Source organism: Helianthus annuus, chromosome 7 (genome assembly GCF_002127325.2).
Source record: "Helianthus annuus cultivar XRQ/B chromosome 7, HanXRQr2.0-SUNRISE, whole genome shotgun sequence".
In the NCBI taxonomy this organism is placed as follows: domain Eukaryota; kingdom Viridiplantae; phylum Streptophyta; class Magnoliopsida; order Asterales; family Asteraceae; genus Helianthus; species Helianthus annuus.
The window spans coordinates 102,207,849-102,217,124 of record NC_035439.2 but is presented as its reverse complement, the minus strand read 5'-3'; the positions used below and the strand labels follow the sequence as shown (position 1 = coordinate 102,217,124).

At 33.7% G+C, this 9,276-nt stretch overlaps 2 long non-coding RNA genes across 7 annotated transcripts; both read right to left on the bottom strand.

Annotated features, from left to right (window-relative positions):
* Positions 1-1,366: 1,366 nt before the first annotated feature.
* On the bottom strand, positions 1,367-4,520 carry LOC110935010. 5 transcript variants are annotated; one of them, XR_004862119.1, is made up of 7 exons: positions 4,297-4,520; positions 4,096-4,198; positions 3,925-3,952; positions 3,666-3,730; positions 3,294-3,557; positions 2,481-2,993; positions 1,367-1,955 (listed from the first exon to the last, which is right to left on the bottom strand). It is a non-coding gene; the product is annotated as an uncharacterized LOC110935010 (long non-coding RNA). The 5 variants fall into 5 exon arrangements; XR_004862122.1 differs by lacking the exon at positions 3,925-3,952 and having other exon boundaries at positions 1,367-1,739; positions 1,914-1,955; XR_004862118.1 differs by lacking the exon at positions 3,925-3,952.
* Positions 4,521-4,715: 195 nt separating this feature from the next.
* LOC118480357 lies at positions 4,716-5,330 on the bottom strand. 2 transcript variants are annotated; one of them, XR_004862116.1, is made up of 3 exons: positions 5,096-5,330; positions 4,924-5,019; positions 4,716-4,807 (listed from the first exon to the last, which is right to left on the bottom strand). It is a non-coding gene; the product is annotated as an uncharacterized LOC118480357 (long non-coding RNA). The 2 variants fall into 2 exon arrangements; XR_004862117.1 differs by having other exon boundaries at positions 5,101-5,330.
* Between the last annotated feature and the right edge of the window lie 3,946 nt (positions 5,331-9,276).

The following is a 9,276-nucleotide window of genomic DNA, read 5'->3' as shown; positions in this document are numbered from 1 at the left end:
TCGTTTTGGTTCCTTAGAGTACTTTGCCATGTTTAGATACTTATGAATATTTAGTGATTCTGTCAAAGCCTTTTTTGCATCCAAGCTTCCGGTTATATCACCCATGCTCTAAAACAATAAACGATTATAAATTCCAAAATACCAAAAAGAAATAAGAGTAAAGTTGAGGTTGGAACCAAGTGCCCCCGCTATTATAACATCTCAAATTTATTAGCACATCGGGTTGGGTCAAGCGGGGTGGCGGGTCAGGATGTGTTCAGGTGAGGACAGGTCTGGATGTAAAGGGGGGATAGTGCATGGTCCAAACAGGTCTGGATATAAAAAACCATCTGTTTGGGTGCCTCGCCTTGAGACGCTCATCAAGGTTCAAATTGCAAGTTTAAGTCAAAGTTCAAATTGAAGTCAACAGTTTTTAGTCAAAGCCTATTGTATATAAAATCTACACCATGCTCAAAACCATGCTCAATGACAATTTGATTTGTAACCTTAATTGCCAAATCAAAGGTTATATTAAAACCATGGCTCTTATCACCGATCGGTCCATTCTTGGCTAGGTAGTATATCAAAGGTTATATTATTTCAATAATAATCTAAAAACCTACATATTTTATACATTTGAAAAAGCATTTGACCCGCTTCTTTTTAAGCGAAAGAACGTTCGACCCGTTTGTTTTTTAAGTGAAAAAGCATTCGACCCATATGTTTTTAATCGAAAAAGCATTCGACTCGTATCTTATAATCGAAAAAGCATTTGAACCGCTTCTTTTTAAGCGAAAAAGCATTCGACCTGCTTCTTTTTAAGCGAAAAGGCATTCGACCTGTTTCTTTTTAAGCAAGAAAGCATTCGACCCGCTTCTTCTTAAGCGAAAAACGCATTCAACCCGTTTCTTTTTAAGCGAAAAAGGTTAAAAAGTATAATATTTTATATACAACCTTGAGTATGTTGTTATGTAATGCTTTATTACTATCCATGTCTCAATATAGATTTAATTGGAAACCGTGTTCGTTAACTATTTTTAAAAAATTGAACATGCAACTTTGTTTAATTTTTTTTGGTGACATTTTAGTATAAGATTGATCAAAAACAATAAGATCGAACACAATAAAAACAAACACCATACCGGCACCAACGTTGTTCGGTCGGTATCTGTCTAGTTCGTTTCATTACTTCTACGGTGCCAGCAATCGTTATATTTGACGAAAGCACATGATTTAAAGTATAAGGGTATGATTAAGGTTATATTAAAAAAATATCAAACCGGTACCGATGTTCGATCGGTATTTGTCCGGTTCATTTCTTTACATGTACGGAACCGACAATTGATATAGTTAACAAACGCAAAATTTAAGGGAGAATGAAACATCATGCACTATTAAATATTTTCAAACAAAATTGAAGCATCCATTACATATTAATGTAGGATCTAAAAGACTATACTTTGCAACTGATACAACCAAATGATTCCAATTACACTTTGCTTACAGCAAAGGTTAAAGAAACCAAATGAAAAGAAAACTAAACCAAATGAAAAGAAAACTAACTGAAACTTGAAGGATTTTCATCACTTTAGTGAATCAAGCCATCAGAATATCAAAAATCCACTACAAAACTCGAAAATCTTAATCAACCACTATAAACAATATACCATCCATGCAGCCGTTTGTCAAGATTAATGGTGTACTCTCTCGTCACCACCTCTGCCTTCTTTCCTTTCATCTTCTCCACCACTATCCTGCCTCTGTGGATTGTACCATTAGAATAATATTTAGTAATAGCTTACCACAAATCTAATAGCCTGAACGAACTTCTAAAACATAGCATTCATGTTGTATAAGTTTGATTTAAAGATGAAACCATTCTGTTTTATACTTTTTTTAACTACCCAGGTAAGTGCAAAGAATTAAAAAACTACCATCAGAAGAAATATCATAGGATCTGGCCTCTCTGCAGCAACCTAAAGATCAGCAGTCATTATAAATACATGATTTTAGATGTGGCATAACATGTGTGTTGGGTGAAAGTTCAAATGGGTCTGGATCATAATTAAGAACTCTTGCAGGTCAAAGGGGTTTGGTTTGGGCTGACATGTCAAACACGTTTTAGTCATCCCGACCATGACTTAAAGCGTAGTACCTCCGCAATCTTAATATCTGGAAGTACATGACGGTTGACCAAGATATACCACAAAGATTCACCAGCACGTGGGAGGACATACAATCCAAGTTCTCACCTACTTTTGTTCTCCAAGAGAATAGATAATGCAGTAATCCCTTCCTTTGAGGTCGACTGCCCTTTTCGTTGACAGTTACTCTACTTTGCAGCCTTAACATCATTAAAAAAAAACCACATTTTGAAAAATTTCTAAATTACCCCTGAGCTCCGTTAATACCCGGCTCATTGTTACTCAAAATCCCACCTGAAGGAAGCTTACCCACCGTTCCCAGCCTAAACCGATTATAGTTTAACATTTAAATCTTACCTCAATTTCTTCTACCGAGAAGCATGAAATTTTGCTAGCTCATCGTCTTCTTTGGTTGATGATTTTGGTGGAGAATCGTAAAGCTTGATGTAGGATCTGCATCACTCAATGGAGAACAAAGTGGTATAATTTTAAAAAATGGATTATGAGTGTCTGGTCACAAAATTCCTTGTCATAAAAGGTATAGAGATTCTTCACATGGTTATTCTAGGCGAACACATTTTGACTGTCCACCATTACCCATTAACAGCCGTTAACGCTAATTGTTCCCACCATTCCTCCAGTTGTTCACAAACCGACCTGTTAAGACCCAAACCCATTTGGACCCAGTACCCAACCCACCCGTAGACAACAATAAACCATCACACACATCGGCTTGATACTGAAGCCCTGCATAAACACGACACATGGACAAAAAGGTAGATGCGTCTCTTGCACCAGTTCTTGCGATCATCAAAGGCGGCACAGGGCTCGTAGGCCTTTCAACCATTTAATTGTGTGACTCTGCTTCCACTGTACATGTTTAATCAAATCTAGTGTAATGAGCAAAATTAGAACTTTTAGCTAAAAGATAGAAGTGGGTTAAACAGTAAGAATGTTGGCCAAAGTTTATTTCTAATGCATAGCATATTCAGTTGGATAGTTGGATGAAACTTGCATAGCACTTGTATAATTGTTATTTAGAAGTCAATGAAGTAAAAGGTTATAAATAAGCATTCAAACTAATCTTGTCACTTATATATTGCCATTTAAAAACCATTCGTTGTTTTAAAGCCAAAAAGAAAAAAAAACAATTGTTTAGTTTAAGAGTACCATGAAATTCAAAACTCCAGCTTGTTCAAGGGTTGGATAAGATTATTGGAGCATACGATTGCAACTTATGTTCCATATTTGAGGAGTGGTGACTTATAGACTTTCTTGAACTCCCTACTCGGCTTCCCCAAATGAGTCTTTTTTCAAGGCATAAGCCTACACATAATCTCTTATTAGCATTGTTTTATACATATCCCTACCAATGTTCTAATAGGTCTCCATTAACATCCTCTTCCATGTGCTCTGCTGCCCAATGTCTTCGTCCTGTTGAAAAGAAAACATAAAAACAAAATCCTTAGTTAGCCGATTCCAATTTCATTCACACTACATTAGAATGAAACAGGTATTTATATTTCGACCAACTATGCTCACCAAATTCGCGTTATCACTATCAGAAAGATCCTCAAAATCTACCAAAAAAACTCTTCAAGATTTGCCTTGAAAAATAACGATTCTGGTTAGTGCAGTTGACCAAACAATAAACGAATTGAAGTCAATGCAAATGCTACTACAAAAAAGATCTTAGGGACAAATCAAGTCGCCAAAATTCTATAACCCCAAAGCAATATCAAATATTTAGATTACCAGTTGCTATTATAGATGACAAATCAACACTGGTTTTGGGTTTTACCTGGGTTCATCAAACGCTTCGAGCTCTTCTACAAGACGCATATTAATATTAATTACCATGTCCATAAAAATAAGATGCTTGTAAAAATATACAGTATGATAATTTATAATATGCTTTTAAAATAATAAGACAATGGAAAAAAAATTGTTGATTAATTTAAAGATTAATTACCATGTCCATTCAACTTAACAATTCGATAATAGCCTCGGATAATCTTTGTTGAATAGTTTACAAGGCCTTCCTTCGGATGAAGCGTTCCCAGAAACAACAAATGCTGCAACATTTATTTGATCTTTAGAGATTGTTTCCCTAGTACGTCACCACATTACAAAAGTGTAAGCATGCAATAATATTCAAGAATCTTAAATTTACCTCTGGTTGTCTCAAGGTGTCGAGTAAATTAGACCGTTCTTCAAAAAACTTGAAGAATCTTAAATTAAAGCCTGGATTATCCAATTCAGAATTCAGCACAGAACCACATAACATGAAATCTTCATCAAATCCGGCTTACGAATAAACGTGACCTAAAATTCCATTTGAACAACAATTAACTTCAATCATGAGCCAAACATATAAATTAAGATAAAAAAATCATCATTAATCTAGCAATTCAAGTTACCTAATGTTTCTACATGAAAACCCTAAATTCCAAACTTTAACTCAATAAATTACAGTAAATAATGTATAAGACTGGAACAAAATTGGAGAACACATAAACCCCCAAATAATAATCCCAACAATGGTCAGATTCAATGAAGACGGACAAGAAATCATACCTGATACGATGATACGAAGAAGAAGGTGAAATGGCATTCCACTTTGAACATGGATGACCTCATTCCACTTCCATAGTATAAATGCCATTTCTCTTTTCCTTTCTCATCTAAAGAATTTAAACAAAAAAAAATAAACCCTCTTTAACCACAGTCAAATTCTATAAATTTAAACAAAAAATCAACTACAAAGAATAGATCTACTATAAAGAACAGATCTACTTACAAAGAACAGATCTACTACAAATAAACCATAGATCTTGCCAGATCTTCCACCCACAAGCACCATCGTTGACGACGAACCCACAACCAAAAGGAAGATCTGAAACATTACCCATTGAAGATTCAAATAACAACAAAATAAATAAATAAATAAGATATGGTAACAAGAAAGGTACCCTACAGTCAAACCAGTAGATCTGGTGTCGGATCTACTGAAATAGTGTCGGATCTACTGAGATAGTGTTGGATCTTGAAGCCACTGGGAAAAGAAGCCATAGAAATCGATGTTGTGTCGGATCTGGTGTCGGATCTGATGTCGTCAACGATGGAGGAGTCGTGGAGGAGCGGTGGAGGAGCGGTGGATGAAATGAAGGTTAGGGTTAGGGTTTGTAGAGAAAGGTGGAGTGTCTGGATGGATGAAACGAAATTTGTGGTTAGATTGAGTGAATGAAACATTATATTGGATCCATTAAACTAAAAACGGGTCAAGTTAACCCGGCATAGATCCGCGTGGGTACCAGGTGGAAAACAAGTTTTCAACACTTGTGCTTAACAGGTTTGTACAATGGGCTTTAAAGACTTGTAAAGTGGCAAAAGACCATTCTATCCTTCCTATATGCTTTATAAAGTAGTATATATATATATATATATATATATATATATATATATAGGGGACCGCTAAAATGAGAACCATCTCGAGTTGTAAGAACCACGAGAACTACTTGATCCGGGGCGAGGTGGACCAGTTTTTTTTTTTCAAAAACGTAGATGCATGTATTATAAACATATTCGTAAAATAAATTTTAAAAAAATGTCGTGCGTGTAGTTTTTTACACCACAAGTTTGTGGTTTACGAGTTCCGTAAATTTACGGAACTCGTAAACCACAAACTTGTGGTGTAAAAAACTACACGCACGGCATTTTTTAAATTTTTTTTTTTACGAATGTGTTTATAATACATGCATCTACGTTTTTGAAAAAAAAAATTTGGTCCACCTCGCCCCGTACGGTGTGGTTCTCGCGGTTCTTACAACTCGAGGTGGTTCTCATTCTAGCGGTCCCCTATATGTATATATATATATATATATATATATATATATATATATATATATATATACATACATATATATATATATATATATAGGGAGGGGCTCATGCGAGAACTCTATTTATAGTGAGAACCGCGAGAACCAATGTGAACACAACCTAAAATAGCTAAAGAAACCTAAAAAAACCTAACCCCCCCCCCCAAAGCTAAATGCTAAAAACTAAAACCCCTAAATACCTACCCCCCCCCCCAAAAAAAAAAAAAAAAAAACCTAAACCCCCCCCCCCAAGCTAAAATGCTAAAAACTAAACCCCCAAAAAACCTAAAAAAATCTAAAAAAAATAAAAAAAAAATCTAATTTTTTTTAATATTTTTTATGCTCAAATCGCTACTTTTAGTGGCCAAATTTTTTTTTTTTTTTTTAAAAAAATTTTAATTTTTTTTTGGCTTCGAAAAGTAGCGATTTTTATATAAAAAATATTAAAAAAAAAATTGTGTGATTTTTAGCTATTTTTAGGTATTTTTGGTTGTGTTCACATTGGTTCTCGCGGTTCTCGCAATAAGAGGTGGTTCTCGCATGATCTTCTCCCTATATATATATATATATATATATATATATATATATACATATATATGTATATATGTATGTATGTATGTATGTATGTGTGTGTGTGCGTGTGTGCGTGTGTGTGTATGTATGTATATGGTATATCTCGAAACACCATCATCACAATAAACCATCACCATACACCACGCATGGCCCACCTCCGATAGCACCGTCAGCAGAATAAACCACCACCGTTGCCCTACCTCCGACAACCCCGTCATCACCATCAAAGCCGCCACCACTGAAACCCTAAAACTGCCACCATGAAACCCTAAACCAACATGACCGTTGTCACCATCAAAGCCGTCACCACTGAAACCCTAAAACCGCTACCACTAAAACCCTAAACCGACATCACCATTGTCGTCTCTCCAACTAGATCTGGTGGTGGTCTCGATTGTTTATGTTTATGTTTCTATCATGGTAGTTGAGTTTGTTGGTGGTTTTGACTGTTTATAGTGATCTCGACAGTGGTGGTTGACGGTGTGGAAGGTGGTGATAATGGTGGAGGTGTTCTTTGTAGGTGGTTTGGCGGTCAACGGAAGGTGGTGATATTGGTGGAGGTGCGGTGGCGATGGTGGTGGTGCAGTGGTGTTAACGGTGGTGGTAGGGGTTTAGATGATGAAAAAGAGAGGAGGATAGATAGGTGTGTGTGAAATGTTTGTGTGCAGATGTGTATAGTATATGTAATTTATTTTATATATAATATTAAAATCTTTATGCATTAGACACTTGTTTCTTATACTTTTGTACATATAAGAGTTGTACTTTGTGTATAAATGACTAAACTGCCCTCCTTTTTAATAGACTTAATGGATTGTGTTAAAAAATTGGACTCAAAGGATTACAGAATAAGCGTTTAGGGACGCAGAACGTTAAACATTTTCATTTTGGACTCAACTGCTTAAAACCACTATAACACATAGACTCAAAAAGTAATTTTTCCTATAAAAAATATTATTCAAAAAGTAAAGAAAGTTAAGAAAAATAGAAAAGAAACTGAGATAACGTATCACGTCCAATGTTATATTTTAACTACGTAATCTGTAAATTATCCAAGTATATTTCATTTAATGTTTTATATCAACATCTATCAAATATGAAAGTGTGTCCGATAATATTACAAAGATTGATATAATTAATTGTTTGTCTTTAATTAACATTATAATATATATTTTTTTAATTAACATTATCAATATATAAATTTAACAACCTTAATTTGACAATATTCATAGTGTATCTTTCATTTAAGTAATATACATGGATGGTTCCTTTGGTTTATCGAATTTTAAGATTTAGTCTCTAACTTTCTAAAAGTTCACGAATGGTTTTTGTGATTTGCACTTTATAACACATTTCATCCCAACCAACAAATTTAAAGATTTTAGCATGTCCAAGTTATGGAATAAATGCGTTACAAAGTACAAACCACAGAGAGCATACATGCACTTTTGGAAAAAAAGTTTAAATGCGTTATAAATTGCAAACCACATTGGTCATCCGTGTACTTTTAAAAAGCTAAGAATCAAGTCCAAAATTTTGATAAACCAGAACCATCCGTGTAATTTATTTTCATTTTTTTAATCTTATCATAAAACATATTGTTTTCAAGTTTGGATTTTTTTTCTTAAATTTGACATTGTGATTATTGTAATTTTAATTTTTATAGAGTTTGTATATATTTTTTGTTTTCAAATAATTGACATATACCCCCCTCAACTTTAATTAAATGTATTAACCATCTCACTCATTTTTCCCAATGTGCTTAATATATTTTTTATGATTTTCGATCAATGTAAAACATGACTTTATGTTTTAGGTTTACTTGAAAAACTTTTATTTAATGAAACAATAGTAAATAATGAAATCGTAAACAATACCAACTTGTGTTAACATAATGTATTTTTTTGTCGTAAACAATACCAATTGTGGGTACTATACTAATACTGAGACAAACTGGACCGATACCGACCGGACAACATTATGTATTATTGGAACCGACGTCGGTATCATTTTTATAGTTTTCATTGATGAAACGTATTTTTTTCTTTTTAAATATAATATCCTATAAAATTACAAATATATTGTTGCGACGCGTTTCTTTTTATCTGTATTTTGATATAAAATGTATTTAAAAATGAACCGTCTCAAACCATGAGCATAAGTCACTCGTTACAAATGACTGATAAAAATTGATGATAACTTAATGTTCAATTGACTTTTTTAAGATGTGGGTTATATGGTCAATCAGTGAACAAAAAATTTTAATACCTATATGAACTTGATTGCTACATTTTGTTTTATGGAGAAAAAAGAGAGAATAGATTATTTAGAAAGAAAGAATATTAGATTCAAAACTCAAAAAGAAAAAGAGAAAAAGAGAAAAATCTTATCCTAGGAAATCAAACCTTCAATTATTGCCAACTTCTACGTACCATAATCATCAATCTCCCAATCTAATCTCATCCAACCAAATCATTTGTGGGTACCACATCTCTATTTTACTTTTTATTTTACTTTAAGAACTACTTGAAAATATACAATGTTTGGTTTTATAGATTATTTTATTCACTTAAGTGAGATGCAATTTAATCATTAAAAGAAGCTTCAAAATTAGTTTAAAGATTTTAATAATTGGATCTAACACCCAAGTGAGATGAAAATTAGAAGTAAAAACCGTACCAAGTTGACGGATTAATAAG